Source organism: Panthera uncia, assembly GCF_023721935.1.
Source record: "Panthera uncia isolate 11264 chromosome B2 unlocalized genomic scaffold, Puncia_PCG_1.0 HiC_scaffold_24, whole genome shotgun sequence".
Taxonomy (NCBI): domain Eukaryota; kingdom Metazoa; phylum Chordata; class Mammalia; order Carnivora; family Felidae; genus Panthera; species Panthera uncia.
Genome location: NW_026057580.1, coordinates 69,599,587 through 69,626,787, shown reverse-complemented (window position 1 = coordinate 69,626,787; position 27,201 = coordinate 69,599,587). Strand labels below are relative to the sequence as shown.

Here is a 27,201-nt window from a genome sequence, read left to right as displayed (position 1 = left end):
TCTGGTGCTTTAATTTTCTCTCACCTTGTTTTTGATTGGATTAGAATTTGTTCAATAAAAAAATGAATGAAAATTGATTCAGGTTTAAGGAGGTTGGGGTTAAATAGACTTCAAAGGGTGTTGTCATTAACCCTAGACATTTCAAAGAAATACTTAGCAACTTAGTAAGATATGGGATATGGTATATTGTATGTTACGTTGGTACCTGGCTGCCATTTCAACGCCACAGTGATACTAAATAAGAGAGGAAATAATGAATGTTAAGGTACGGTAAACTTTGGGTAAAATGTGTTAATTAATAGTTTCCAGGTAAGATACAGATAGGGAAGGAGGAGTAGGTGTCTTAGGCAATTAAAACAAAACTCCACTGTTAAAACCTAAAGTAAATACATTTTTGAGATCAAAACAAATCATAAGTAAAAATCAAACCCTCTTAATAACAGTCTATTTAACCTTTTGGTGTGCAGGTGTGGTTTTTATTTTTGTTGCTTTTTGGTTTTTTTTTTTTTGTCATTTCTTTTAAGTTTTTTCACATGATCGTCTATATTTCTTCCAGTTGTCTGTAACTTTTTAAATATTTTTTCAATGAAAAATATTTTGTTAATTAGTATTGGCAAACTGGACTGTTTTCTGCAGCAGAAATTGAATATATGCCTAGCACAGTAAATTCTGAGAAAAAAGGGTAGTAATTGTCATTGTAAATGTTAGGGTTTTTGTTTTTGTTTTTTTGGTCCAATTCTATTTTCTTTTTAGATGATAGTTGTGGGAAATACTAAGAATTTGAGGTCAATTTCCTTGGGGGTAGTTATTTAATTTTCTTTGGGTTGAGAGAGCATTTACTATATAAACGATTCAATAATGAAAGAAAGCGTGTTACCTCAAAATGCTTGTGTAATATATAACAATATAACGAGAGTTTTCTATTTTTCTTCCATTTATTACGATTACCAAGGAAGTATAATTATAATTAAAAGAAATATTTTATTTTGCATATATTTACACTTCAAAGCAATTTATATATTAAATTAGGTTTTGTTTGAGATGGTGAAATGAAAGATTTTTGTGAGTAAGAATACATGTTGATATGTGAAAAAATGTGAAGTTAAAACATGTTGGCATACTCCTAGTTTCTCAGAACAAGAAAATGACTAATCTAAATTTCATTTCAGAATAAAAACCAAGACAAGCCACATAAAAGCAACCTAAAAATTAAACTGTCATCATATTATTTGTTTTAAAACTATGGAATAATATATCTGAGGAAGATTTCTCTCAAAATTGTTTTTCTCAATTTCAAGTAAGTAATTTATTTTGGTTAATATATTGGGGATGAGGGGGGTTGGGGGTGAGCCTTGGCATTGAAGTTGGTAAATCCTACTCATCCTTAAAGTAACAATTAAAATATTAACCTCTTTTAAAGCCTTTTATGACTCCTTTGCCCATTCCCAAAAGGTTATCTCTTTGGTTTCCCGTAGTCTTAGCCCCCTTTCACATTGCTGATAAAGGACTTCCTACACTGAGTGTTGTGTTTGTCTGTAGGGATAGTCACATGGCACTACCCTTGTGTGCCTCCCTGCCCCCTCCCCGTCCTTGTACCCCCTACACTGCCTTCTGTTCAGAGACCCTCAGCAAGTTACTTTACTTCTATGAGCCTTAATTTCCTCCTCTGTAAGATGAGTTTTAATAATTTTTACCTCATTGGATTATTACGATTAAATACAATAATCATCAAATGTGTGGCATAATAGTAATATGTTATTTTCTTTGCCCTTCTAATTCCAGAATCTGCCACATTACTTCATATGTAATAAGCTCTCTTTAAAATAATTGAAATTAAAAATGGAATATTTGTAGCATTCCTTTCTCACAATAGGGCAAACTAGAATACCTGCACATTGTGGAATAAAGCTTTTTGCAGTTGGTCACTGACTCATATATCTTCAGGCTAGATAATTACCTGTTTACAGTACTTTTTTTAAAAATTGACTTTTTTTTTAACCTACTAGGCCTGATTTTTCTTTTTTAACTCTTGATGTATACATAGAGATAGAAAAGTGTCCAGGCCTGATCTTGCCTTGAAAAAGGGCAATGTTAAGCCATTGATCCAAGGAGTAACTATGATTTTCCAATGCTACAAATTAGGTTAAGTTTATTTCTTGTGAAAGAGCCTTATTTTCCAAAGCCTTCAGTAATGCCTTCTTTTTTAAAAATGATGGTAGAATGAATTGAAAGTGTGTGTTCCAGAGATCACAAAGGTGGCAATAGAATTTATTCATCTCTTATTTTTGCCTTTTGTGAATTCATAAGACACAAGAAGCCTTTGGTATTTAAACCTATGTAGGATTGTGGAATGTGGACCAAATGAAGTAATTCATTATTGCCTAGAGTTTGAATTTCTTCACCAAAATTTTTTATACGTATTCCCAGGTTTTGTTTAGTTTTGTTTTAATAACGTTGTCTTTTAAATTTTTCATGAAGTCATTAGAAAGATTTTCAAATTAATTTTAATGAATCACAGTTTGTTTGATGATGCTTAATGATTTTACAGTAGAAGCCAGGAAGGGGCACCTGGGTTGCTCAGTCAGTTAAGCATCGACTTTGGCTCAGGTTGTGATCTCCCCTGTTTATGAGTTTGAGCCTTGCATCAGACTCTCTGGCTGTCCATGCAGAGCCTGCTTCAGATCCTCTGTCTCCCTCTCTCTCTGCCCCTGCCCTGCTCATACTCTCTTTCAAATAAAAATAAAAAAAATAATTAAAAAAAAAAAATAGAAGCCAGGTTGGTCAAGAGACATTACTTTTACATCATTTTACTGACAGAGGTTATAGGCCATTAATTGACCCCTTACTATATGCCCAATGCTAAATTGTTTTAATCTGTACAACAACTCTATAAAGTGAGTACTATTATCCCCATTTTAAAGTTGAGGAAATGAGGCTTGGAGAGGTTAATTAACTTTTGCTTAAAGTTATTCACATATTTACCTCATAGCATGTGAGGATTAAAATGAGGGAACGTGTATTAGCCTAAACAGAAGGAACAAAGAAGCAAATTATGAAATGTATGTGTCCTAGCGCTGTGGAATTTGATGATAACCATTATTGAGACATGACAGTGACCATGAATATATTCTTACTCACTTTTTTGCGTGTGTATGATAGTATACCCTGCTATTCTATACTGACCCTTTTTTTTCCTGAGCAATATTAATGTCTCTTCTCAAACTCATGTTCCTATTTGGACTGGATTGTTTTGTTTTATGTGTATGTTTTTATAAGGTGTTAGTGGGACTTTGTTATCAGTCTGATACAAATTATCTTTGTAAGTTTAGTTTGATTAAACAAGTAATGTATGAATATATTCTCGTCGTGAAATTTAACAAACAGAAACAGGTAAAACATAAATTTTCCTTAATCGCCAATCCGACTGCCCTCTCCACTTGTATGAGTTTTTGCGTAATAAACCTCCCCAAAACATAGTGGTATAAAGCAAGCCTTTTGTTGACCTATGATTCTGGGATGGGCTCAGTTATGCAGTTTTCCTGCTGCTGGCTGGGCTGCTTATGTGGCGCAGTCGGCTGAGAGTTCAGCTGGACGCTGGTTGGTCTAAGATGGCTTCGCTCACATGTGTGGATATTGGTGCTCGCTGTAGACTAGGATGGAAGGCCATGTGTCTCCAATAGGCTAGCCTTCACCTGGAGGCAGTAGTAGGGTTTACAGAAGCAGCAAGTAAAGGCAAGCCCCGTATATTTTATCTTGTCCCATGGGCCACAAAGCACATCACATGGCCAAGCTGAGTCCGTGTGGAAGGGGTTTCCTAAGAGTGTGACTCATTAGGGGGCCACTATTCCAATAATCTACTATATCACTGTTGCTGGCTGACTCATTTTTCAGGAAACGTTTGTCAGTGTGACAGTGTCCTGCTCTTCTTGAAAGAGTATAGTGTTTAAAAATTTATTGAACAATTCTGATAAATCTAGCTAATTCCTTGTTCTTAGTTGTTTTATTCCATTCTCATCACCCCTCAGCATCATTCCTGGTCCCGTTTACCCCAACAAATACTTACTCTGAGCACCCACTAAATGCACAGTAAGGTATCAGGTGAGCAGTAGATGGAGCAAGACCACTGTGATCATCATCCAGGTTTCTTTTTATTTTTTTAAAGTTAATTTTGAGAGAGAGAAAGCATGAGTGGGGGAGGGACAGAGAGAGAGAGAGAGAGAGAGAGAGGGAGAGGGAGAGGGAGAGGGAGAGAGAGAGAGAGAGAGAGAGAGAGAATCCCAAACAGGCTCCACACTGTCGGCGCAGAACCTGATGAGGGGCTTGAACCCATGAACTGTGAGATCATGACCCAAGCTGAAATTGGACACTTAACCGACTGAACTACCCAGGTGCCCCAGTCATCCAAGTTTTTAAAACTTGCCTACCTTTCTGCTTCATTATATGAACAGAATTCTATAAAAGCAGGCAATTATAACCATTTTTTGAAAACGACCAACAGCCTACACTAGGCAAAATATATCTTGTGTACTAAATTTTTTAAATGTCTTACAAGAATATCTTCAAGAGAAGAATAAGTGTAACTCAGAGATTGTTTTGATCTGTACTCCCACCAGCAATATGAGACTTCTTCCATCCCCTTACCAAGATTATGTTCTCAAGTGTTTTGATCTTTGCCAATCTAATAGATAAAAACATGGATCTCAGTGTGGTTTTAATTTGCATTTCTTTTATTATGAGATCGAGTGTCTTTCCATATGCTTGAGAGCCATTTGTATTTCCTTTTTGGTGTACTACGTGTTTATTTTTTATCTACTTTCTGTTTTTGAGTTTTGGTCTTTTGTTTATTGATTCCTAGGAGCTTATCATGTAATAGGAAAATTGGTCTTTGTGAATGGACTTTCTGATATTTTTTCCCAGTTTATTCTTACGGTAAATACATTTTATTTAAGTAATTTTTTCATTTTATAAAGAACTTTTTATATCTTACATGAGGCTTTAGATCACATTTAGTTGAAATTAGTTTTAAAACATTAGGCATGGGAAGGGAAGAAAAAGATCCTGACTTTATCACTTCTTCTTTAAAGAACTTACTTTTTAAAATGTTATGACTCAACTTAAAATGAACAGTTTCAAAAGGATCTTAATTTTGATTTGTTTCTTTCTAAGTTTGGGTCTATTGTGAGACCACTCCTTTTGGGGCTATTTTTAGATGATTAGACTGTGTAGCATAGGTGGAGAAAATTTGTGTTACTTAGAATAACTTGTTAATAATACTGCTTTGAGTCTTGTTCAGTGTGTGTGTGTGTGTGTGTGTGTGTGTGTGTGTGTGTGTGTATAATGTGCACACATGCATAAATAACAGCGGTTCAGGCAATGCTCTGACTCATATATAACTCTTTACCTATTTAGCCAGCCTTTACCTAATCAACCATGTAGCTGTATTAGAGTGGCTAGATTAGACTAGCCTTTGCCCGGTGGGCCAAATAGAGGAAAGACAACAGACTCTGACCTTTTTTGAGAAAGTAGTAATGCTGCCCACTATCTAAACAGTGTCATTTTTAATCAGATTGTAGGGAGGTAGGAAGAGGGTAGCAGACGCATCTATGTCCTGTGTGGCATCTGACATTGTGAAATACTTGGACTTTTCCCCTTGACTTCTGTATAAAAGGGGATTAGAAAACTGCAAGGCTGTAGACATGAATGTGTCTTGAGTCATTTAATGTAGTTTTCAAAAGTTTTTAAAGTTGTCAAACCTTTTCTTCATACATAATTTTACCCAGCAGGATACAAAAACAGAGAATCCTAAGTGACTTATAGTGGGAAATGGTAGAAAACTAGTTTTTGCCACGCATTAGTTTTTAATTTTTCAAAGTTGTTGAAATGTTCTTTAAGGTCTGTTATATCATCAGTATCGTTATAAATGTTTCATTGACAATTACAAGGTTTTCCAGATGGTAACTGTAATTAAATCATAGTGAGCATTTCATAATGCATATAATTGTTGAATCATGGTTTTATACCTGAAACTAGTATAATATTGTATGTCAGCTATACTTCAATAAAAACAGTTGTCCCTTTATTTGATACCAAATTGTGAACATATAATTCCTTGATTAAAAGAAATTTAGGTATTTCTGAGGTTGTAATACATCTTGCAGTGTATACATTTAACACAGTAATTTTCCATTCTGAAAAGTTAATATTAAGTTGATGGGACATCTTCTAATGGACGACTTCCTAAAAAATATATATAACATTTCATGATATGTTTTCATCCTCTGTATACTTATATTTTTACGTAATTACATCATGGAATGAAATTGCTTCTCACTTCATTTTGTTCTTCATTTTTGCCTGACATCTCTAATTGTTTTAACTTTGTATATTTTGTATATTTTGATGTTGAATTATTTGGCACATAAAACTTCACAACTAATGGGTCTTTTATGGCAGTGCTTTCAAACTGTAGCAAAGAATCAAATTTTTTTCTAATACATTAGAAAATGTACTTTAAAATACATTAGAAGTGAATTACTAGAAAAATGAAACAAGGAAGAAAAACCAAGCAAAATACAAGCTTCCTTTTTTAGCATTATATTAAACAGGTATGCAATTCCCCTGTCCGGTTGCACTAAGAGTTTCTACATGCTTACTTTCAAGTTTTAAACTTTTCTTGTTCCAGACCAATAACAAACAGCTAGTTCATACACTGTATTTGAATAGCTTTGTAAACATTGTTGTCTCAGTTTACAGAGACACTTTAATTCTTTTCTTCTTGAATCCTACTTTTTCTCCAACATCAAAATTGTTATTCCTGTTTCCTTTTAGTTTTACTATTTCCATGATAGTATCATTGTCTATCACTATTTCTAATCTTTTTTTATGTCGTTTCATTTTTTAACCCCATCTGAGGATTTTTCCAATAGAAAGGCTTTAAACAATAAAAATTTGTTGTTATTGATATTTTTGATTTTTACTCCTATAATTTTGTACATTTTATTAATTTTGTTTCACTTTTGGCTTTTTTCAGGATAGATTGTTTTATGTTTTATTTTAAAAAATACAAAAATCATCTTAAAAGCATAAGTACAGAAATGTAGTTGTAACTATATAATTTAAGAACAACTCAAAAATATTTTTTCTTTTATGTAACACAGGGAATTTAGCTTTTTTACATTGTTAGCTTCCCAAGTTAATATTTAAGACTAACTTATAAATGTTGAATATTTTAGATTGTATATCTTCTTTTTCAAAAAAAATTTTAGCTTATGTATTAAATTTCAGTAGAACAACTTAGACTCAACTCTACATACTAACTTGGTATGGAGTACCACCACTCATCTATTTATACCATACCACTTATACTCATTCTTGAGTTCCAATTTAGACTTTTTTCCTTTGGTTGCCATGAGTATGTTTTCAGGTACTATTTTTCGGAAGATATTCTTGTGGGTTACTTTTCCTGAACCCTTTGAATATCTGAAAATGGCTTTTTGTTGCACACATGTATTAGTGAAAGCCTGACTCAATATGGTATTCATGTGTCCCATGCTTTTCCTTTATAATTGTCTAGCCATTATTCTGGTTATCTTTTATTTTTGACTGAGACAAGAAAGTCTTTCTGTTGTAGAAATGCTGGTGCTTTTTATTTTGGGATAGTCTTCTATTATACCTTGGAATATCGCTTTCATTTCATTTGTTAAGCCTTTTTTTTAAAAAAAATTAAATACCTCTTATTGGTGGATTGGTTCACATTTCTTTTTTATACCTATCTTCTTATTTTTAACATTGTCTTTTGCATTCTCGGTGAACATTTTTATTTTCATCTTTTACATTACTGATAGGTTTTTTGCAATATTGATTCTGTTCTTATCTCATCTCAAGTGCAGAATTTAATTTTGTTGTTTATTCCTGTCATTTTTCTTATTTCTTAGAGTATAGGTTTGTATCTTAGTCTGCATACATCTATTATGTTCTCATTTCTTCTTGGTGTCTTTTTAATGGATTATCTTTCCTTATGGAAGATATTTTATAGGAAATTAATTTTCTTGTATTTTACTGAGACACACAGCAGATACTGTCTACGTTTCTTTTGTTAATGTAACAGTTGACAATTTAAGAAGATGTTTTATCTATGCTGCCATTTGTATAGGTCCCTTGTTTATCCTTCTATGAACAAGAGGCCATTTATTCATTCCTGGTGTTTGCCAGGAGGCAGAGTATGGAAAATCTGGTTAATTGTCTTGTTTTCCACTTCTAAGCTGATAGAACTGCCCTTCCAGATACACAAAATTAATAATTGTGCACAACATACTTAGATGAAAACATTCATCTAATAGGTTGTGGTCAAGTCTTTCCTCTGTTCTCACTGTGCATCCTCTCTATCATGTGGAAGAAGAGAACTTATTACTGGATAACGTGAGATGGTGTTTTTGTTTTTAATCAGAGCATTACTTGAAAGTCTCCAGATTGTAAAGGCCCTTAGGACTTTTGGTGATTTCATCAGTGATGGAAACTAATTTAACATCCGGAATGAAGAGAGTTATGCTCCCATCAGTTACATTTTTAGGTGTGAAACATTCCCTGGGTTTGATAACTCTTGTAATTGAGCAAGTCTGTTGTGAGGCTCAGGAGACAGTCTATGGAACTGGAGATAGTGGTTGCTATTTGATATTTCTCAGCTAGGGTGGTTATTACACCAACCCTCGTGATCTCATCCTCTCATGCTTTACCTGCCTCCTATGGAGAGCCAAAAGAGTATCTCTGAATTGCTCTGCAGACTCCTGATGAAGACTAACTACCTGACACTGCCTTGCTGGCATGTTATGTCATGTTTTATATCCTGTTAAGTATAACCATGTGGCCTTTTTGAGTCATGTGAGTGTCAGTGTCTAGTTGGGCCTAATGTATGTATTTGTATTTCGTGATTTTTTTTTTTTGGCTTGTTTTTAATATTTGCTGAGTGAATCAGTATTTATTGCTTATTCTTTGTAAGCATTTTAAATTATAAATATATAAAAACATGAGAGTATCTATAGTACATACAGATTAAAGAATATAACAATTATCTGTTTTAATACCTAGGGTGAGAAATAGAATATTATAGATATCTTTGAAGTATTTGATTGCCTCCTTCTCTCCTGTCTAATTTTGGTTTTGAATTTTGGTTAATCATTTCCTTGATTTTCTTTATAGTTTTACCTCAAATATATATGTCACTAAACAATATGTTGTTTTATCTTTCTGGAGTTATTTATAACGTGCTTGTTCTTCTGTGATTTTTTCCCTCCAACATTATGTTTTTGGACATTATCTTTGTTGAATTATATAGCTGTAGTTCATTCATTTTCACTGCTATATAGTATTGTGTTATATATGACTGTACCACAATTTTATTTTTTCATTCTCCTATCTTTGAACATTTGAGTTGTTTCCTGTTTTTCTTCCCCAATTACAAACAATGATGTTATGAAAACTGTTGTGCATGCCTTCCAGTGCATGTGTATAAGAATTTATATGGTTATACTAGGGGTTGAATAGTTGAGGTAAGAGCATGCACAACTCTCCTTTACTAGGTAATGCCAAATTGTTTTCTAAAGTGGTTCTACCAAAGTGTATTCCCACCAGCAGTGTGCGAGAGTTCGGATGTTACACATCTTCACCAACATTTAGAATTGTCAGACTTAAGTTTTAAATTTATTCTTATAGGCATAAATGATATCTCACTGTGAGTTTGTATTTTTTTCTCTCACTAGTAAGGTAGAATTTTTCTTTATGTTTATCAAATATTGAGAGAGATGTGTTGAAGTCTCCAACTGGTAGATTTGTCTAATTAATTTCTCTTTTAGTTCTCAGCTTTTGCTTCATGTATTTTGAAGCTTAGTTAGGGCCTTACATATTTAGGATTATTATGTTGTCTTGGTGAGGCGGCCTCTTTATCCCTGCTAATGTTCCTTGTTCTGAAATCTTCCTTGTCTGTTGTTGATATAACCATTCCAGTTTTTTTTTTTTATTAGTGTTTACATGATGTATATCATGTCAAGAATGAAGTGTTTGAAATTTTATCTTCTCGCAAACTAATGAATTAACTTGCCACAAATTTCATAGATACTGTTAGTAGACATGAGATTTCTGGGATCTTCATTTTATTGACTGCAGATGGGAGATGGTTGCAGATAAAGTATGGAGAAGTAGATTGAAAAACTGCTACCCCAACAGAGACCAGTGTAGAATCGTCTCCCAAGACATCTTTTTTCATCCATTTACTTTCAACCCATTTATGCTTTTGTATGGGTTTCTTGTAGAAAGGATCCAGCATATAGTTGCGCTTATTCATTTAGTCCAGTAGTCTGTCTTTTAATTTGTGTGTTTAGATTGTTTACATTTAATGTGATTAGTAATATGGTTAGACTAAAAGTCTACCACAGTCCTAGCTGTTTTCTACTATTATCTCTGTTCTTTGCCTTGTTTTCCTGCTTTTGGATTACTTGGATGTTTTTTATTCCCTTTCTCTCCACTTTTTGCTTATTTATGTATACCTTTTGAAATTAATTTAGTGGCAGCTGTTGGTTTGAAATACACATTTGTAACTAAGCAAAGTCTTCTATCATACAATAGTACATAGTTTTATATGTACTATAAGGGTACCCAATTCTTCCTGCTTATTTTTTGTGCTTTTGTTGTCTTACATTTCACTTTTATATATACTATCAACACACAATATGTTGCTACTATTTTCGCTTTAGACCGTTATCCTTTTTTAAAAATTTTTTTGATGTTTGTTTATTTTTGAGAGAGAGAGACAGAGTATGAGTTGGGGAGGGGCAGAGAGAAGGAGACAGAATCCAAAGCAGGCTCCAGGCTCTGAGCTGTCAGCACAGAGCCTGACGCGGGGCTTGAACTCATGAACCGCAAGATCACGACCTGAGCCGAAGTTGGACGCTTACCCGATTGAGCCACCCAGGCACTGATAGACAGTTACCTTTTAGAGCAATTACAAATAAGAAATAAATGAAGACTTTCATTTATGTCATTCCTAGTGTTGTTGATTTCTTTGTGTGGATCCAAGTTTCTGTCTTGTATCCTGTTCCATCTGCCCAAAGAACTTTCTTTAACATTTATTTTATTGTAGTGTAAGTCTGGTGGTAATAAATTATCCCAGTTTTACTTTTGTAAAAGAGACTTATTTTTCCTTTATTTTTATAAAATATTTTTGCTGAGTATAGAATTGTGGGTTGCTTTCCCCTCCCCTTTAGATACCACTCTGCTGTTGTCTGGCTTATGTAGTTTTGCTGTGATTCTTACCTTTGATTCGATATATTACGTGTCTTTTTTTTTTTTCTATCTTTAAAATTTTTTGTCTTTGCATATGATTTGCCTTTACTTTTGAACATGATATGTCTGTTTGCTTTTGCTTGGTGTTCTCTGAACTGCTTGGTTCTGTGGTTTGGTATCTTTTATTGAATTCGGAAAATTCTCAGCCATTATCTCTTCATGTATTTCTCTCGAACTGTTCTCTCTCTTCTGTGTGATTTCAGTTAAGTGGATGTTAGAGCACCAGGTACTGTCTCATAGCTCTTACATGATTTGTTATGATTTTTTTCTTATTTTCCCCCACTTTTTTTTTTCTGATATGAGATTTATCTTTTAGGGAGATTTCCTTGATGATAATGATTGTTGCTATTCCTGAAATAGTGATATTTCAGAAGGTGACTCTATAGTATAAAGTCATGTACTTTTTTTGGCATATCCTGAGATCTTTCAGATTATTAGTAAAAGTGTAAGTTTATAATAAATTTTGTCCCTACTAAAAACAGTCTGATTAGATTTGAGGGCCATGAGATTGTGGCTATTGTTATGAAGATAGAATATAATTCTAATGACTTAGGGACCACAGTATGTTTTAATTTTATGTTTTATGTCTTATTTTTCTACCTATGTTAATCCCTTGAAATTCACTAGATTTTTATTCTGAGCCTCAGTTATTGTGATAGTACATATTTAATTTGGAATAAAAAATTAATACTACATATTATGAAGTAGCTAGACTCACATATGTTTGTTTATTATGCTCCTAGGACTATGTAGAATTTTTTTTAGGATTTTATTTTTAAGTTGTCTTTATTCCCCAGGGTGGGGCTCATACTCGCAACCCTGAGATCATGAGTTGCATGCTGTACTGACTGAGGCAGCCAGGCACCCCTGGGACTATATAGAATTAAATAGACATGAGGTACAGTACAAGTAAGAAATCAGTATGTTTTGGTTTTTGTGGTCAGTTAATTGAGAAAGTGTTGGAAGTTATTGGAAGTGTAGATGGAAGCTTTAAGATCACTAAAAATTCATAAACCTACTAGTATAAATAAAACTTGGAAATTTCAAAGTATGAGAAAGTTTTTTGAATATATATATATGCTTTGAATTATCAAAAGTGATAAAAGGCTTCTAGTGTTTTGTTTTATTTTATTTTTGTATTATTTTTTAATGTTTATTTATTTTTGAGAGACAGAGAGTGAGTAGGGAAGGGGCAGAGAGAGAGGGAGACATGGAATCTGAAGCAGGCTCCAGGCTCTGAGCTGTCAGCACAGAGCCCGACACAGGGCTTGAACTCACAAACTGTGAGAATATGACCTGAGCTGAAGTCAGATGCTTAACTGACTGAGCCACCCAGGCGCCCCAGAAACTTCTAGTTTTTTAAAGAATTATATGGTAGATGAATAAAAAAAGTATTACTCTCAAAAAGAAAGTAAGATATGCTAATTTTTTTCTTTTACATCAATTGAGATGTGTCAGATTTACTAAATACAGAATCTTTGTATATGTGTGATTCAAGAATTTAATATTTAATTATAAAAAATCCTTACTTTTGAAATCTGAAGCTTAATGGATATTAGTATTTAAAAAAAAATGTTAGGTGGAACTTGTTCATGGTAAGCATTTTTATGTGATCTCAGCTTTACCTAGTAAGATTCCTTGTCATGATACATTACACTTTTTCATAGACAGGAAAAATGTTTTGTTTGACCCATGTTTCAGTAGCTGGCAGATTTTGAAATGGGGAGATCTCCAAGTTGATATTGGACACTAGCCACATGAAAGGACGAGGAGCCAAATGCATGAAACATTTGCTTTTTTGGCAGAAAGCCCCAGTATATGCAGATTCTTTTTAAAAACTGAAGTAAACCTGATCACGGGCAACTTCTTGTGTAGTGTGTTAAATTCCCACTATAGTCCCAGCTTATAACTTGAGAACAGAGGGTCAAGCTTTTGTTGACAACTGTGACTCCTTCTGGCTCTACTTTTGCAGTTGTACATTCAGAATAGGGAATTGTTTTTCCTCTGATGAAAAGGAAGACTCTAAATTACTTAAATGCAATTGGAATCCTGATCCTATGCATGCACATATACACAAATAAAAGAAAGTGCAAATGCGTAGTATTCTAGTGTATTTTTCTTGGTAATCATTCTTTGATACATTGTCGGGCTTTGGTAAACATTTATTGAAGAAGAGGAATTACTTCTTTGTATATAATCTTAAACAGATGACAAATCTTTACATGTAGATTGTAGACTATCAAGTCCACTCTCTGTCCATTTCTATTACTACTTTGAGTAAAATTTTAGGCCATCGTAATAGCCTCTCAGATTATCTCTGAATTCACCTCTTTTCAAATTCAGCCCTTATGATGTCACTAGAGTGATCTTTCTAAAACCCACATTTTATCCAAATGTTGACATATTGACAGTGGTATAGGAAACTAGGCGAAAAATTGCTAATAACTTAAGTACTTAAAAAAAGGGTAGTTACATCTATGTGATGCATGTGACCTGCCAGATAGCCATCAAAAACCTAAGAATAGAAAGAGGACATGTGCACATGCATGACTAAGTGAAGAACATAGAGTTTAGTCTGTATAGTATGAACCTTCTGTTGAAAAGTTTATATAGGGGCGCCTGGGTGGCTCAGTTGGTTGAGTGTCTGCCTTCGGCTCAGGTCATGATCTCGCGGTCCGTGAGTTCGAGCCCCGCGTCGGGCTCTGTGCTGACAGCTCAGAGCCTGGAGCCTGTTTCAGATTCTGTGTCTCCCTCTCTCTCTGACCCTCCCCTGTTCATGCTCTGTCTCTCTCTGTCTCAAAAATAAATAAACGTTAAAAAAAAAAATTAAAAAAAAATAAAAGTTTATATAACATAAACATTAGGAAAATAATAAAATACTGAATATGAAGGTTATGGATTTGAGTGGTGTTTTTCTTTTTTGGGCTCTTTTATATCTTATAAAAGCATGCATTACTTTATAAATGGGGAAAATTAATAAAACATATAATCTGTTCACATTATTGTCTTCTTTGAAGCCATCTTTAGTTTCCTGTTTTCTACAGAGGTATTTCCTGAAAAGTAGTTCATGGATGTACTTGTTTTAGAATCACCTGGGGTACTCATTAAAAATGCAGATTCCTGGGGCTCCTAGGTGGCTCAGTTGGTTAAGTGTCCGACTCTTGATCTCAGGTCATGATCTTACGGTTCATGGATTTGAGCCCCATATGGGGTTCTGCACTGATAGTGCAGAGCCTGCTTGGGATTCTCTCTCCCTCTCTCTGCTCCTCCCCTACTCGCTCCCTTGCTCTCTCTCAAAACACACACACACACACACACACACACACACACACACACACACACAACATGACTTTAAAAAAATACAAATTCCCGAGGTCCATCTCAGACATATGAAATAAAAACCTCTGGGGTTGTCTAGGAATGTGTGCTTCTGGCAAGTGCCACTAATGATTCTTATATATTCTAAAGTTCTCAAACTGGCCTACAGTATAGAGTAAAACTCTGGATGACTTTTCCATAATCTGATACCTGAATCCCTTCCCAGCCTCATCTTATTTTTCCCCAAGCACTTTGCTTTTCAGTCTGAACTACTTAACTCTTCCTCGGATGTGTATCTCATGGTTCTGCATTTACTTTCAGCTTAGGGAAAGCAGGAACTTTGGCTCTTCTAGGTGTGGAGTGCTGGGTATAGTGTTGTCCTTCCTTAAATGTTTGATGAGTGAATGAATGCCATTCCTCTGGAGGAAATGACCATTTCCATTCAATTAATTCAGTGAATATTTTAAAATGTCCTGAGACATTACCTCCATTATGAAACTTTCCTGAGTTAATTAGTCCTTTGTGCCACCATTGTACTTTGTACCTCTGTTAGAGCTGTTATCACACTGACTTGCAAGGTTTTGTTTTTGACTTGTCTGACTTCCCTATTAAAGTGTAAGTTTCCTGAGGACAGATTAGTATGCTGCCAGTCTTTGTGTCCCTCAGGGCTTGGTCCCTAGAGATGTATTAAGAATTAGTAGAAAATACTCATGATGGAAGGACAAATATTGTATGATTCCACTTATATGAGGTATGTGGTATAGAGAAAGAAAGCAAATTAGTGGTTACTAGGGCCTGAGGAAGGAGGAAATGGGGATTTAATGTTAAATGAGTTTCAGTTTGGGATGATCCAGATGTTCTAGAGATGAATGGTGATAATGGTTACACAGTATTGTGAATGTGCTTAATATCACTGAATTGTACACTGAAAAAGTTAAAATGGTGAGTTTTATGTGTATTGTAAAACATACACACACCACCTCATGAAGGTAAAGAACTTGGCTATTCACTCAGCTTTGTTCTCTACAGTTCCTAACATTGTTTTGTTTCATTATTAAATTGTATTTTCTTTTGACGTGATTTTAAAGATGTTTGAAATTAAGTTGAATATACAGAGAAAGCCCATAGGAAATTCTTTAACAAATCAACAGAATTTATTAAGAGGAAAATATAGCATATGCTTTTTAAAATCACATATTTAAAGAAACTATTGTGATTTGCAAATAGTAATTAAAATCAAAGTGGCTATCACCTGCTACTAACAACTAGATAGTGGTGAAACAGAAGCAATATGGCAACATGGAACTTCAAACTTGGTATGGTCTCTGGTCTTTTTATTTTCTTTGCTTAGAAATTGTCTATTTAAGTCCAGGGTGATTGGAAGGCAATACATTGAGTACATTGGGAGTTTCCTAAATGGTTTTGGTAGATGATCTCTTTTGAGATCCTTGCATCTCCAGGAAGTAATTAAGGATGATTCTCTGTTCCCATAAGGAATCATATGTTAGGGGCGCCTGGGTGGCTCAGTCAGTTAAGCATCCGACTTGCGCTCAGGTCATGATCTCACAGTTCAGGACTTCGAGCCCCACGTTGGGCTCCGTGCTGGCAGCTCAGAGCATGGACCCTGCTTTGGAGTCTGTGTCTCCCTCTTGCTCTGCCCCTCTCCTGCTTATGCTCTCTCAAGAAATAAATAAACATTTAAAAAATTAAAAAAAAAAAGAAATCATATGTGCTGTTTAATACTATTGACTTGGAGCTTTTTGCAAATCTAAATTGGGGTATGTGTGTATGCAAGCACGTGTGTACATTCCTTCTAGTACAGTGGTTCTCTCTGATTCGGTTTGCAAAATAATTTCTGCTTTTTTTTTTTTTTTTTTTAAATTTTTTTTTTATTTTGGAGCACCTGGATGGCTCAGTCGGTAAAGCATTGGAATCTTGATCACAGCTCAGTTCATGAAATCACTGTGGTGAGACTGAGCCCTGGGTTGGGCTCTGTGCAGGGCATGGAGCCAGTTTGGGATTCTCATTCTCCCTCTCTCTCTGTCCCTCCCCAGCATATGTGCTCTCTCTCAAAAAAAATAAAAAAAAATAAATTTAAAAATATTAAAAAAAATTTTTTTAAAGGAGAACAGAAGTTTTTTGTTTTTGTTTTTTTTTAAGTTTATTTTGAGAGAGAGCACAAATGGACTAGGGGTGGAGGGAGGGAGGGAAGGAGTGGCGGGAGAGAGAGAGAGAGAGAGAGAGAGAGAGAGAGAGAATGAGAATCTCAAGCAGGCTCCGTGCTCCAGGCTGAGCCCTACATGGGGCTTGATCTCATGACCATGAGATCATGACCTGAGCCAAAATCAAGAGTCCAATACATAACCGACTGAGCCACCTGGCTGCCCCAAGATTTTTTAATTTTAAGTGATCTCTACACCCAACATGAGACTCAAACTCACAACCCTGATATCGAGTCATATGCTTTACTGTCTAAGCCAGCCAGGCACCCCACAAAATAATTTCTTTGGGAGCAACTTAAGAGGTAGACTGGGGACTGCACCTAGAGTTTCTGGCAGAGAAAGTCTAGGATACTTCTGATTTAGGTATCCCTTAGAACATAATGTAAGAAATACTGTTAACAACAAAACATATTTTGGACTGGTCAAGGTGTCTTTTAGAAGCTGATTATTCTCATTTTTGGAATGTTTGAAACCTAATAAAAATGGCATATTATTTCTTCATTTGATTGCATCATTCCTATCGACTCCCTATCCTTTCTTGTCAATGATTTCCATGTCTCTACTTTCCTACCTGCTGCCATTTTCTGTCAACCGTTGAGAAATCCCGGTGAGTGACAGATAAGATGAAGGAAGATGTATTCATTATTTTTCCTTAATTAGTTTTATTGAGATAACTTGTGTACAAAGAACTGACCTATTTTAAGTATACAAATGGTGAGTTTTGGCAAATGTAGCAATCCTGTAACTACTGTCACCACAATCGTGATATACAGAAAATTTATCACCCTAAGAAGTTTCCTTGTGTTCTTTTCAGTCAAACCTCTCTCCCCACTACCAGCAATCATGGATCTGCTTTGTCACTATAATTACTATAGTTTTGCCTTTTCCAGAATTTCATGTGATGAAATCCTACAATATGTAGTCATTTGTGCCTTTATCCATATTGTTGCATGTATGAGTAGTGTGTTCCTTTACATTGCTAAGTCATATTCCATTATATGGATATACTGCAATGGTAGATACTGGACATTTGGATTGTTTCCAGTTTGGACTATTATGAAAAAGCTGCTGTGAGCAGGCATGTACAAGTCTTTATGTGACTGTATATTTTCATTTCTCTTGGGGTAGGATTTCTGGGTCATATAGTAAATTTAGGTCATGAGAAACTACCAAACTCTTTTCCAAAGTAGCTATACCATTTTGCATTACCTCTAACAGTGTATGGAAGGTCCAATTTCTCCATATTCTCAACATTTGCTTCTGGTTTAGTCTTTTTAAAATTGTATCTTTTTCTGGTGGGAATGTAATGATATCTCGTTGTTTTAATTTTCATTTCTAAGGACTAAGGATACTGTAAATCTTTTCATGCGCTTATTTGCCATTCACATATCTTTTCTGGTGAAGTATCTATTTAAATCTTCTGCCCATAAAAAGAAGATTGTTTTCCTTCCCTCCAGTACTGGCACCCCCCCTGGCCTCCCCACCTGCCCCAGATTCCATTACTTGGCCCTGCTCTCTTTTTCTGTGTCCTTTAGAGATCTGATTTCTTACACTTAGAACTTTCCAAACTCTCAGCTCAGGCCTAGGCATTTCCTTACTCTTCATGTAGAACTGTGCATCTCTTTTATCTTATATGGGAATTCTTTGTGGTTCCATCTCCTTTCTGCAGTTCTTCTTATAGCTCATGTGGGATAAATTTAATAAATAGTTTCTCTGGCTCTTTCTCTTGTGAGCTGACTAAAATAGTTTGTAGTTAATATCTTATTCTGCTCTTGAGCACTCTTAAGATTTAAAGAATGAATAATTTGCTGTCCCCTTTTTAAAACTTAGTTGTTCTACCCAGGAGATGCTATCTTAGTTTTCTTGGGTGAATTAGCTTCTACATAACACAGTTTGGTTGGTTGTCTTTCCTAGCCAAAACAACATAAGCAACAGATTGAACAAAGGCAGATATGAGAACCCAGCTTTCTCTTAGCAAGCCAGACATTCGAGAGATGTACAAAAATGTAAAACAGTTTGTATCTTCCCACCAATGTTTTTCTTTTAAAAAACAAAATGTTATTCATGTGCACATGTAATAGGTTTATTAATTTTAATGAATGAAAATGTCAATACTTTATATATTTCTCAGTTTTAATATCTAATATGGTAAATACTGATAGACTGCCCACATAAAATTCTTTGGGGTCCTCCATAACTTTTAAGAATGAAAAATAGTCCTGAGACCAAAAGGTTTGAGAACTGCAATAACCAGTATTTATTAAGCACTTACTACATGTCAGAGTACTTTCCATGTTTTAACTCATTTAATTCTCAAAACAGCCCTATTAGATAGGTACTGCTATATTCTACAGTTTACTAATGAGGAAACTAAGGCAGAGAGATATTAAATAACGTCTCCAACTTCGTATAATAAGTAAAAAATCTGGGATTCAAACTTAGTTTGGTCCTTTTCGAAATTTAAACTTCTTAACATTGTCCTTTCCAGTATATAGTTAATCATGAATTCCTATTATTTCTTCCTTTAAAATGTTTTCAGTTCTCTCTTTTCTTACCATCACATCCTAATCTGGGTCCTTACTTCTTTCTTAGAGGCAGCAGCTTCTAGCTGTGTTACTTGTCTGCCATTGTCAGACAAATGCCACTGCCATTTCTTTCCTACTCTCCATAATCCATTAGGGCTTGCTCTTGTGTACTACTTTAAGCCCATACGTCCCTATCTTTCTCTTTCTCTCTCTCGCGCTTTTTTTTTTTTTTTTGTAATTTTATATAGCACTTATCCTCCATCTTGAGGACTCAAATTACAAGTATATGAGACTGCTTAACTCATGTGTAGGTTACTAACATTTTCATTTTTTTCTTTCAGGCTTATTTTATGCCTCATTTTGAGTAATTTCTATTGCTGTTTTCCAGTTCTTAATCTTTAATTCTACCATTTCTAATATGCTATTAATTCCATCCATTGTATTTTTCATCTCAAACATTTATTTTTCATCTCTGGTAAGATGAAAATTTTGATTCACATTCTTTTTATGTTGTCCACATCTCTGCTTAACATGTCCAAGCATTCCTCTACCTTCTTCAACATACAGATTACAGTTATAAGAACTATCGTGATATTTTTATTAATTCTAGTATTTATCAGTTTTTGCCTTGTTTCTGTTGCTGCTTTTTCTTCTCATATTTTTCTATTTATTTTCATGCCTGATAATTTTTTATTACATGCCAGACATTGTGGATTTAACCTTGTGTTTGGGATATTTTGTATTTCTAGAAATACTTTTTTTTTTTTTTTTTTTTGAGAGAGAGAGGGAGGGAGGGAGTAGGGGAGGGGTGGGAAGGGGAGAGAGAATCTTGAGCATGCTCACGCCCACAAAGATCCCCATGTGGGGCTTGATCTCAAAACTGTGAGATCATGACCTGAGCTGAAATCAAGAGTTGGAAGTTTAACCGATTGAACCACCCAGGCACTCCTAGAAGTAGTCTTTTTTTTTTTTTTTTAATGTTTATTTATTTTTGAGAGAGAGAGAAAGAGAGAGACAGAGTGCGAGTGAGAGAGGGGCAGAGAGCGAGGGAGATACAGAATTGAAGCAGGCTCCAGACTCTGAGCTGTCAGCACAGAGGCTGACGTGGGGCTCGAACTCATGAATCGTGAGATCATGACGTGAGCCGAAGTTGGTCACTTAACCGACTGAGTCACCCAGGCACCCCACCCCTAGAAGTATTCTTGAGTTTTATTCTGGGACACTGTTATTTGGAAAGAGTTTGACACTTTCAGTGCTATTCTTATGCTTGTTCAGGTGGAACCCAGAGCAAACTTTATCTAGGACTAATTTTGTGCCACTACTGAGACATTATGATTGTTCTGCCTGATGTCCTGTGAAATATGAGATTTTTCTTTCCTTTCTAGATGAAACAAATTATTCTTGCCACTGTCTGACCCCCTGGGATTGTTCCCTCTGTTCCTTTTAGTTCTTTTCCTAGCTTTGGGTAGATTCCTCACAAGCATGTGCTTATACTATACTACTCAATAGTCTTGACGGGGCCCTCTGCAGACCAACTCTACTATCTCTCTGCAACTCTCTCCTCTCTAGTACTCTCCCAGGCAAATTCCAGCAGTCTTGGACTCATACTTTCTCAGCTCAGGGAGATTGTTGAGCTTCCACTTGGCTTCCTTCTCCCTCTGCTCCCAGGGTGCTGACTTTGTTTCCCTTCTGTCAGGGATTACTCTCCTATACCAGCCATTGTCCAATGTGTGGAAACTATTGTTTCATATATTTCTTCTGTTTTTGTTGTTGTTGTTTCAGGCAGGATTGTAAATCTGTTCTCTATTACTCCATGTAGACTAGAAACCCGGTCTTCATTTTTTAAGAATTCATCTCAGATATTAACTCCTCTCCAAAATGTTTCATAATCCATTTTCTAGTCAGGAATCATTTAACTGCAAAGAATAGAAGCCCTTTCAAAGAAGCTCTAATAAAAAGGAGATTTATTATTATAATGCAGAGAAATCTCTCAGATCTTCACTGCATGGTACAGACAGTTCTGTCTTTTCTTCCATTCCCTGCACACACATCTTCTCTGCAGGGTTCTTTCCACCTGCCTTTCACTCTCACTTGCCATGGTATTAATCCTGGCTTTAACTCAACATGACCTTTCAGCTCCAGTCCTTATACTATGTAATCAGATTACCTATTTATGTAAATGGCCTGGAAAAGCCAGAAAATTAGTATTAATCTTGGGTAGGCAGAGTTCAGTAGTGACATGATTAATATTACAATTAAAGTTTTTTTTAATGAAAAATATTTATATATTTTATGTGAGAAATATCAACCTATGAACTCTAACTAGAATAATAACTCAAATAATACTCAATAAGCACGATGTTTGTCCCATGGTAGCTCAGACATTTTGCTTCTTTTTTGATTACTAAATAATATTCATCTATAAACATTTTCAGAGCATATATTACGTACCAGGCACTATCCAAGACGAGTGATAAAAAGGAGCTTATATTCTAGAAAAGAGCTTATACTCTTATACAGCCCTGAGAACCAAATCCAATTGTAAGTAAAGTTTTACTGGATCACAGCCCTTTCCATTCATTTTCATATTGTCTGTAGTTGCTGTTGTGCTTCAGAAGGATAAGGATAGGGGTGCCTGGGTGGCTCAGTTGGTGGAGCGTCCAACTCTTGATTCTGACTTGGGTCGTGACCCCAGGGTCATGGGATCAAGCCCTGCATTGGGCTCCATACTAAGTACACAGTGCTCTCTGTCTCTCTTTCTCCTCTCCAAAAAAAAAAAAAAAGATGGAGAGAGATATGGATACTTGAAGAGACTCTATGGCCTACAAAGCCTAAACAATTTACTATTTGTCCTGTTAGGGGAAAAGTTGACCAACCCCTGGCATAAGGTGATTATAAATATAAATATTTTTTAATATCAAAAGTTTTGACTTCTTTTTGTTGTGGCAAGACCTTTTTTATCTGGTCTTAGACTTTGACCCGAATGAATATTTAGAGAGAAGTTAATTAGGGGCACCTAGGTGGCTCAGTCGGTTAAGTGTCCACCTTTGGCTTAGGTCATGATCTCATGGTTCATGAGTTCGGGCCCAGCTGTCAGTCTCTGTGCTGACAGCTCAGAGCCCAGAGCCTCCTTCAGATTCTGTCTCCCTCTCTCTCTGCCCCTTCTCCGCTCATACCCTGTCTCTCTTTCAAAAAATAAATAGGGGACACCTGGGTGGCTCAGTCAGTTGGGCGTCCTACTTCTGGACAGGTCATGATCTCACTGTTCTTGAGTTCAAGCCCTGCATTGGGCCTTGTGCCAACAGCTCAGAGCCTGGAGCCTATTTCAGATTCTGGGTCTCCCTCTCTTTCTGCCCCTCCCCTCTCATGCTCTGTCTGTCTGTCTCTCTCAAAAATAAATAAATATTAAAAATAAATAAATAAATAAATAAATAAACATTAAAAGAAAAAGAAAGCAGTTAAATTATTTTCCTCAAGTCCTGACATTAGATGTTCTTGGTTCGCTTGTTTCTTCCTTTCTCTGTTTTTCTTTCTTTCCCTTTTTCTTTCTTCCCCTTTCCCTTCCTTTCCCTCTTTTTCTCTTTCTTTCTTTTTCCTTCCTTCCTTCCTTCCTTCCTTCCTTCCTTCCTTTTCTTTTTTCTTCTCTCTCTCTTCTCTCTCTTTTCTCTCTTTTAGAAGTTCTTTGTTTCATTCATGAAGACCGTATTGTTTTGTCTCTTAACTTCTGGATGGATTTGAAATATCTCATATAAGGGCATCTGGGTTTACTGGTGATTCAGAACACATGTGATGTGGTATTTGGCAAGAGGTTAAAGGCCAAGTGTTGCAACCACCCACATAACAAACCATGAAGTGTTTTCTGTAATTTTAGCAGTAAAAACATTTTTTCTTTCTTGTAGTGTATTAAAACAAAAAGAAATATGCTTTGAGATGGTTGGTATAGTTGAAAATTAACCTGTTTTCAAATAAACACAGAAACTCTGGGAATACCATCTAAGTCTAAATGTGCTTTTGTGAGGTTAGTAATCAGTATGTAGTTCCTCTGTGTTCATGGTTGTTGTTAAAGAAGTCTTTGACAGATTTGCATGAAGTTATTCACCCTTCAAGTCTCTGTTACTATAAAAAGAATAGGTCTGTTATTCATTTTTAATGTGTGCCTATCTCTTTAAAATGCCATAGCCACTAATCTCAATATCAAATACTAGATTCTTTTCCTGCTTCATAGTAGGAGTTTCCCACTGAAGAGAATCTAAGAAAGAAAAAGTAAGGAGTCCCTTTGATTTGGGGAGTTTTTATAACAAGGTTAACAATCCACCCCAGTTTGCTTGGGACGTTCCTAATTAATACTAACATAATTAATAATAGTTCCCCGCTTGTATTCTGAAAAATCCCAGTTTAGATGACAAATTATATGGTTACCCTATTTATTCTATAATCATCTTGACCATTGAACAGCTGAATCTATAAAATTTAGTGTTTAACTCGCTTCTGCATTTATTCTGATTCTAAATCTTGCAGGAGAGTTGGTGATTGATGGCTGTAAGATAACACAGTTGTTAAAGTGAAATTTAACTCGTACATAGGCTCATCTGATAGTGGGAACCTGGATTCTGTGTGCCTCTAAGGCTCAAAATAATTTGAATCCCCACTGCTAAAAATGAACTTTTTGTGTAATGTTTAGGGACTTCCTCAATCTCTTTTTCAATCTGCTTTTCTAGGCTTTGCTTTTCTTTAATTTTATTTATTTATTTTGAGAGAGACAGAGACAGTGTGACCAGGGGAGGGGCAAAGAGGGAAGGAGAGAGAAAATCCCAAACAGGCTCTACACTGTCAGTGCAGAGCCAGATGTGGGGTCAGAACTCACAAACCGTGAGATGGTGACCTGAGGCGAAACCAAGAGTTGGACGCTTAACCGACTGAGCCACCCAGGCGCCCCTCTAGGCTTTTCTTTTCTCATTTTTCTCTCTCATTACTATGAACCCTATATTCCGGCCCCACTTACATACTTGGATTTTCCTGAATATATCCTACACTTTTTCCTAACTTCCATACCATTCATATATTATTCCTTCTGTTTTTTTTCTTGCTTTACCTTTTTCTGTCTTTGCCTATTAAATTCTTGCCCGTCTACACTCTCAACAATAGCCAAATTATGGAAAGAGCCTAAATGTCCATCAACTGATGAATGGATAAAGAAATTGTGGTTTATATACACAATGGAATACTACGTGGCAATGAGAAAAAATGAAATATGGCCTTTTGTAGCAACATGGATGGAACTGGAGAGTGTGATGCTAAGTGAAATAAGCCATACAGAGAAAGACAGATACCATATGTGTTCACTCTTATGTGGATCCTGAGAAACTTAACAGAAACCCATGGGAGAGGGGAAGGAAAAAAAAAAAAAAAAAGAGGTTAGAGTGGGAGAGAGCCAAAGCATAAGAGACTGTTAAAAACTGAGAACAAACTGAGGGTTGATGGGGGGTGGGAGGGAGGGCAGGGTGGGTGATGGGTATTGAGGAGGGCACCTTTTGGGATGAGCACTGGGTGTTGTATGGAAACCAATTTGACAGTAAATTTCATATATTAAAAAAAAATAATAATAATAAATAAATAAATAAATAAATTCTTGCCCGTCTAAAGCCCAGTGTAAATAGCACTTTGGTGAAATCTTTTTTGCCACACTCCCATTCTGCACTTGATCTTAGCCAAAAGGCCGAGAAGCGATTGCCACACTCCCATTCTGAATAATTTCTCTTTTCTCTAGGCTCCCTGGGCATTTTGTTTGCCATTTCTGTAATGTTTTATATGTGTCTTTGTGCCCTAAACCCTATCCCCAGTTGGGGATGGGGCAAGAGACTATATTTAATTCATTTTAAAATCCATATTACCTATAAAAAACCATTTATGTACTATGTGTTCAGTAAAAATGTATGGTTGATAGTTTATTCTAATTTCCGTACAATAGGCAAGAAAATATTTTTAAAAGATACTTTCTTTGTAAGCTTTGTAAGCATAATTTTAATAATCCAGTTTCTAAATTTATTTACTACCTTTAATTGTTTTTATTTCACCTGCATTCTTAACACTTTTTTTTTTTTTTTTTTTTTTTTTAACATTCAGATAGAAGTAAATTCTCATCGACACTTTAACTGGGACCAAAAGTTTCCATTTTTCCTTCCCTTCCAAGGCAATTTGCTGTGTTCCAAGAGTTTATGTTCTTTTCTCATTTCTGTCTTATTATCTCCAGTTAATTCTGGAAGATGATGGGATGATCAGTTGCCTGACTACCTAGGTTGGTTCTCTGGATTAATCGTTGCCTTCTGTAAATCTCCCTTATTTTGGCCACTATATTTCTAGGGAAAGAAATAGGATGTAAATTATTACATTCTCTGCCAGTTGAGGAAAGTATGCCTTAAACATTAACCTACTTTGTAAAATTTTTCTAATAGCAAAAAGGAAAAATGAGCAGGTAACATTACAGGCCTGGCATTTTTTTTTTCTTTCAAGTAAGCCTAATTTCATTATACGTGGAGTCCAGCTGTTTAGACATGTTATCTTGGCTATATCAAAAATTTCAATTAAAGTAGAAGTTCACAGGAATTTTCAAAACCTAAAACCAAAAGATGAAGCCATATTCTAAACAGCTGTCTTTGCCATAGCTGTTAAAAATGAAACCATCATTTGTCCTTGATCTAGTGACTGGCATTGGGAAGTTTTGTTATAGAGTTTTATATTCACCACTCTGATTACATCTTAAATGTTTCATTTTCTTCACTTAAAATAATAATTGAATTTTATTTCATATAGATTATGAGCTAAGGGTTGTGGTTTATAAATGAAATAAGATAAATCAGTTGGTCTCATGTACCTTATTCATGTTATAGACTAAGTTCTTGGGCCATCATATATATGGTAGATTAGGTCTAAAGTTAATCTGTTCTCATGTTAGGAAAATTAGGATAATAATCCCTAACTTGTGGGAGCATTTCAAATTAAAATAGCGTCTACAAGTGCTCAGTACTTCAAGGTGCACTTTATACTTCACCATGTTCTTATGAGATAGATGTTGTTTTGGAACACCTGAGAGCTCTAGAAACCTACTAGAGGGGAACCATACAGTGGAACTTACACCAAATATAATAGATCCATAGATCCGTTCATATCTTCTGAGGAAGAGACCTCAAATTTTCCATTACTTCATGTTAAGCAAGTTCATTGAGATTGCGCCAAGATACAGGGTATGTATGTTTGGGGCAATAGAGGAGGTGATGGGACAACCCAACCTAACGGCAGTCTCCCTCTTGGTGGTCTACTTTTGACCCTTCAGTCTATGGCAGTGACTTAAGGTCATGTTGAATGGTGCTACCATAAACTTTCATCATTAGGGGAAAGTAGTAGCATTTCATACTACAGAAAAATTATCATTCTTAGATCAGAATTACTCAGTCAATTGTAGTTTGAGAAGGAGCTTAAAGATTATGGGTTGAAGAAGAACTGTCTTTTATGTTATGTTTTAAGGAGAGCTAGATTGATGGATTTTCTAAGTAGGGAATTAAAAATGGATGATTTGGCAGACTTGAGAGACTCAGAAGGCTAAAAATTGCTTACAAATGTTAGAATTAGGAGAGTATTCTTCTTGGTAGTTAATAAGTTTAAACTGAAGACATTAGTGAATATACAAATTACTTTCCTGTAATTGACTGAAGATAAGGTAAATGTTTAAGAGATATTTGAGAAATGCCAGGTAAATTTGAAATCAGCATTGGCAGAAGTAAGGATTAGGAAGGAGCATGGATTAT

General features: G+C 35.4%; 1 protein-coding gene across 4 annotated transcripts in view; it reads left to right on the top strand.

Annotated features, from left to right (window-relative positions):
* REV3L (REV3 like, DNA directed polymerase zeta catalytic subunit) overlaps positions 1-27,201 on the top strand; it is a 174,418-nt gene that overhangs the window by 8,744 nt on the left and 138,473 nt on the right. For 2 of the 4 annotated variants that reach the window (XM_049654185.1, XM_049654184.1), the window contains one exon: positions 1,170-1,297. The exons of the other annotated variants lie outside the window; for them this stretch is intronic. The gene's annotated coding sequence lies outside the window, so the exon portion shown is untranslated. The remainder of the gene's footprint in view (positions 1-1,169; positions 1,298-27,201) is intronic. 4 annotated transcript variants of the gene reach the window in all.